This window comes from Balaenoptera physalus (assembly GCF_965194825.1).
Source record: "Balaenoptera physalus genome assembly, contig: HAP1_SCAFFOLD_839, whole genome shotgun sequence".
NCBI classification, from domain to species: Eukaryota; Metazoa; Chordata; class Mammalia; order Artiodactyla; family Balaenopteridae; genus Balaenoptera; species Balaenoptera physalus.
The window spans coordinates 118,399-124,036 of record NW_028125942.1 but is presented as its reverse complement, the minus strand read 5'-3'; positions in this window follow the sequence as shown (position 1 = coordinate 124,036).

Sequence of the window (5,638 nt, the reverse complement as noted above, 5' to 3'; positions counted from 1 at the left end):
CCTGTCATCACAGTGCCCCATAAGCCCTGTAATCCCAATGCTCCATGACCCTGTCATCACAATGCTACATGACCCCTGTCATCACATTGTTCCATGGCCTATGTATTCACAATGTTCCATGGACCCTGTAATCACACTGCTCCATGTTCCTTTTCAACACAATGCTCCATGACCCCTGTCATCACAATGTTCCATGAAAGTTGTCATCAAAATGCTCCATGACCCCGGTCACCACAAGGTTCCCTGCCCTTGTCATCACAATGGTACATGGCCTTGTCATCACAATGTTCCATGGCCTCTGTCATCACCATGCTCCATGGTCTTTCTCATCACAATGCTCTATGACCCCTGCCATCACAATGCTTGATGACCTTTGTCATCACAATGCTCCAAGGTCCCTGTCATCACAATGCCTCATGGTCTTTGTAATCACAATGCTCAATGACCACTGTCATCACAATGCTCCATGCCGTTGTCATCACAATGCTCCATGGCCCCTGTAATCACAATGCTCCATGCACTTGTCATCACAATGCTCCAGAACATTTGTCATCATAATGCTCCATTCCCGTGTCATCACATTGCTCAATGACACTTGTCATCAAAATGTTCCTTGGTCTTTGTCATCACAATGCTCCATGATCCCAGTCATCACAATGATCCCTGCCAATGTCATCACAATGCTCCATGTCTCCTGTAATCACAGTGCTCCATGCCCTTGTCATCACAATGCTCCAGTTCTGTTGTCATCACCATGCTTCATGCCAGTGTCATCACAATGCTCCATGAATTTTGTCTTCACAATGCTCCATCCCCATGTCATCACAATGCTCCATGACCCCTGTGATCACAATGATCTATGGCCTTTGTCATCACAATGACACGTGACCCCCGTCAACACAATGCCTCATGAACCCTGACATCACAATGCTAAATGGCACTTGTCATCACAATGTTATATGAAGCCTGTCATCACTATTCACCATGTCACTTGTTTTCACAATGCTCCATGCCCCCTGTAAGCCCAGTACTCCATGACCCCTTTCATTACAATGCCCAATGCCACCTCTCATCACAATTCTCCATGGCATTTGTCATCCCGATGCTCCATGACACCTGTCATCACATTGCTCCATGACACTTGTCATCACAATGCTCCATGGCCCCTCTCATTACTGTGCTCCATAATAACTTGAATCACATTTCTAGATGACCAGTGCCATCACAATGCCCCATGACATTGTCATCACAATTCGCCATGACCATTGTCATAACAATGCTCCATGAACCATGTCATCACAGGGTCCCAGGACACTTGTCATCACAATGATCCATTACCACTTTCATCACAATGCTCCATGACCACTGTCATCTCAATGCCCCATGGCCTTTGTCTTCACAATGCTCCATGGCCCCTGTAATCACAGTGCTCCATAACACCTTTCATCATAATGCTCCATGACCACTGCCATCTCAATGCCTCATGACGCCTGTCATCACAATTCTCCAAGGCTCCTCTCATCACAATGCTCCATGACACTTGTCATCACATTGCTCCATAACACCTGTCATCACAGTGTTCCCTGCCCATGTCATCACAATGCTCCATGTCCCCTATAATCACAATGCTCCAAGCCTTTTTCCTCACAATGCTCCAGAATTTTGTCATCACAATGTTCCATGACCGTGGCATCACAATGCTCCACGGCCCTTGTCATCACAATGCTCCAGAATTCTTGTCATCACAATGTTCCATGGACGTGTCATCACAAAGTTACATGACCCTGGTCATCACAGTTCTCCATGACCTTTGTCATCACAATGCTCTATGTCACTATTCATCACAATTCTCAATGACCACTTTAATCACTATGCTCGCTGACCATTTTCATCACATTTCTCTATTGTCATTACAATTCCCCATGGCCCCTATCTTCACCATGCTCCATGATGCCTGTCATCACAATGCTCCATGGCTTTTGTTATCACAATGCGCCAGGACAAGTTTCATCACAATACCCCATCCCCCTTGTCATCACAGTGCATAATGAAAGCTTTCATTACAAGGCTCCGTGACTCTTGTCATCACAATGCTCCATGGCCTTTATCGTCACAATGCTCCCAGGCACTTTTCATCACGATGTTCCAAGAAAACTTTCATCACATTGCTCCATGACCATTGTCATCACAATAGTCCATAGCCTTGTCAACACAATGCTGCATAATCCCTGGCATCAAAATTCTCCATGACTGCTGTCATCACAATAATCCAGGACAATTTTCATAACAATGCTTCATGCCCCCAGTCATCACAGTGCTCCATGATACCTTTCATCACAATTCCTAGATGATCAATGTCATCACAATGCCCAATGACACTTGTCATCACAATTCGCTATGACCCTTGTCATCACAATACTCGATGAACCGTGTCATCACAGTGTTCCAGGACAGATGTCATCACAATGATCCATTACTATTTTCATCACAATGCTCCAATACACCTGTAACACAATGCTCCATGGCCCCTGTTATCATATTGCTCCATGATCTCTTTCATCACAATGCTCTATGACCACTGTCATCACCATACCTCAAGACGCCTGTCATCTCAATGCTCCATGGCTCTTTTCATCACAATGCCCCATGGGCCCTGTGATCACAATGCTCCATGCCCTTGTCATCAAAGTGCTCCAGAACTCTTGTCATCATAATGCTCCATGCCAATGTCATCAAAATTTCCCATGACACTTGTCATCACAATGCTCCATGGCTTATGCCATCACAATTTTCCATGGCCCCTGTCATCACAATGCTCCATGCCCTTTTCATCAAAATGCTCCAGAACTCTTGTCATCATAATGCTCCCTGCCAATGTCATCAAAATGCCCCATGACACTTGTCATCACAATGCTCCATGGCCTTTGTCATCACAATGTTCCATGGCCCCTGTCATCACAGTGCTCCATTATACCTTTCATCACAATTCTAGATGACCACTGTCATCACCATGCCCCATGACAGATGTCATAACAATTCGCCATGGTCCTTGTCATCACAATGCTCCATGAACCTTGTCATCACAAGGTTCCAGGACTCTTGTCATCACAATGATCCATGATCACTTTCATCACAATGCTCCATGAAACCTGTCACCTCAATGCTCCATAGCCTTTGTATTCACAATGCTCCATGGCCCCTGTAATCAGAGTGCTCCATGACCCCTTTCATCACAATGATCCAAGACCGCTGTCATTACAATGCCCCATGACGCCTGCCACCACAAATCTCCAAGGCCTCTCTTACCAAAAAGCTCCATGATCCCTGTCAGTACAATGTTCGATGACACTTTTCATCACAATGCTCCATGACCCCTGTCATCACAAAGTTCTCTGCCCATATCATCACAATGCTCCTTGTCACCTTTCATCACAATGCTCCATGTCCTTTCATCACAATGCTCCATAATTTTTGTCATCGCAATGTTCCTTGACCGTGTCATCACAATGCTCCATGACCCTTGTCATCACAAAGCTCCATTTCTGTTGTCATCACCATGCTTCATGCCAGTGTCATCACAATGCTCCATGAATCTTGTCTTCACAATGCTCCATCCCCATGTCATCACAATGCTCCATGACCCCTGTGATCACAATGATCTATGGCCTTTGTCATCACAATGACACGTGACCCCCGTCAACACAATGCCTGATGAAACCTGACATCACAATGCTAAATGGCACTTGTCATCACAATGCTATATGAAGCCTGTCATCACTATTCACCATGTCACTTGTTTTCACAATGCTCCATGCCCCCTGTAACCCCAGTACTCCATGACCCCTTTCATCACAATGCCCAATGCCACCTCTCATCACAATTCTCCATGGCATTTGTCATCCCTATGCTCCATGACACCTGTCATCACATTGCTCCATGACACTTGTCATCACAATGCTCCATGGCCCCTCTCATTACTGTGCTCCATAATAACTTGAATCACATTTCTAGATGACCAGTGCCATCACAATGCCCCATGACATTGTCATCACAATTCGCCATGACCATTGTCATCACAATGCTCCATGAACCATGTCATCACAGGGTCCCAAGACACTTGTCATCACAATGATCCATTACCACTTTCATCACAATGCTCCATGACCACTGTCATCTCAATGCCCCATGGCCTTTGTATTCACAATGCTTCATGCCCCCAGTCATCACAGTGCTCCATGATACCTTTCATCACAATTCCTAGATGATCAATGTCATCACAATGCCCAATGACACCTGTCATCACAATTCGCTATGACCCTTGTCATCACAATACTCGATGAACCGTGTCATCACAGTGTTCCAGGACACATGTCATCACAATTATCCATTACTATTTTCATCACAATGCTCCAATACACCTGTCATCACAATGCTCCATGGCCCCTGTTATCATATTGCTCCATGATCTCTTTCATCACAATGCTCTATGACCACTGTCATCACCATACCTCAAGACGCCTGTCCTCTCAATGCTCCATGGCTCTTTTCATCACAATGCCCCATGGGCCCTGTGATCACAATGCTCCATGCCCTTGTCATCAAAGTGCTCCAGAACTCTTGTCATCATAATGCTCCATGCCAATGTCATCAAAATGTCCCATGACACTTGTCATCACAATGCTCCATGGCTTATGCCATCACAATTTTCCATGGCCACTGTCATCACAATGCTCCATGCCCTTTTCATCAAAATGCTCCAGAACTCTTGTCATCATAATGCTCCATGCCAATGTCATCAAAATGCCCCATGACACTTGTCATCACAATGCTCCATGGCCTTTGTCATCACAATGTTCCATGGCCCCTGTCATCACAGTGCTCCATTATACCTTTCATCACAATTCTAGATGACCACTGTCATCACCATGCCCCATGACAGATGTCATAACAATTCGCCATCGTCCTTGTCATCACAATGCTCCATGAACCTTGTCATCACAAGGTTCCAGGACTCTTGTCATCACAATGATCCATGATCACTTTCATCACAATGCTCCATGAAACCTGTCACCTCAATGCTCCATAGCCTTTGTATACACAATGCTCCATGGCCCCTGTAATCACAGTGCTCCATGACCCCTTTCATCACAATGATCCAAGACCGCTGTCATTACAATGCCCCATGACGCCTGCCACCACAAATCTCCAAGGCCTCTCTTACCAAAAAGCTCCATGATCCCTGTCAGTACAATGTTCGATGACACTTTTCATCACAATGCTCCATGACCCCTGTCATCACAAAGTTCTCTGCCCATATCATCACAATGCTCCTTGTCACCTTTCATCACAATGCTCCATGTCCTTTCATCACAATGCTCCATAATTCTTGTCATCGCAATGTTCCTTGACCGTGTCATCACAATGCTCCATGACCCTTGTCATCACAAAGCTCCATGACCCCTGTCATCACAATGATCCATGATTCCTTTCCTCACAGTGCTCCAGTACCCTTTTCATCACAATGCTCCATGCCATTTTCAGCACAATGCTCCCTGGACCCTGTCATCAAAATGCTCCATCCCCTTTTCATCACAATGCTCCAGATATCCTATCATTACAAGGCTCCATGCCCGTGTCA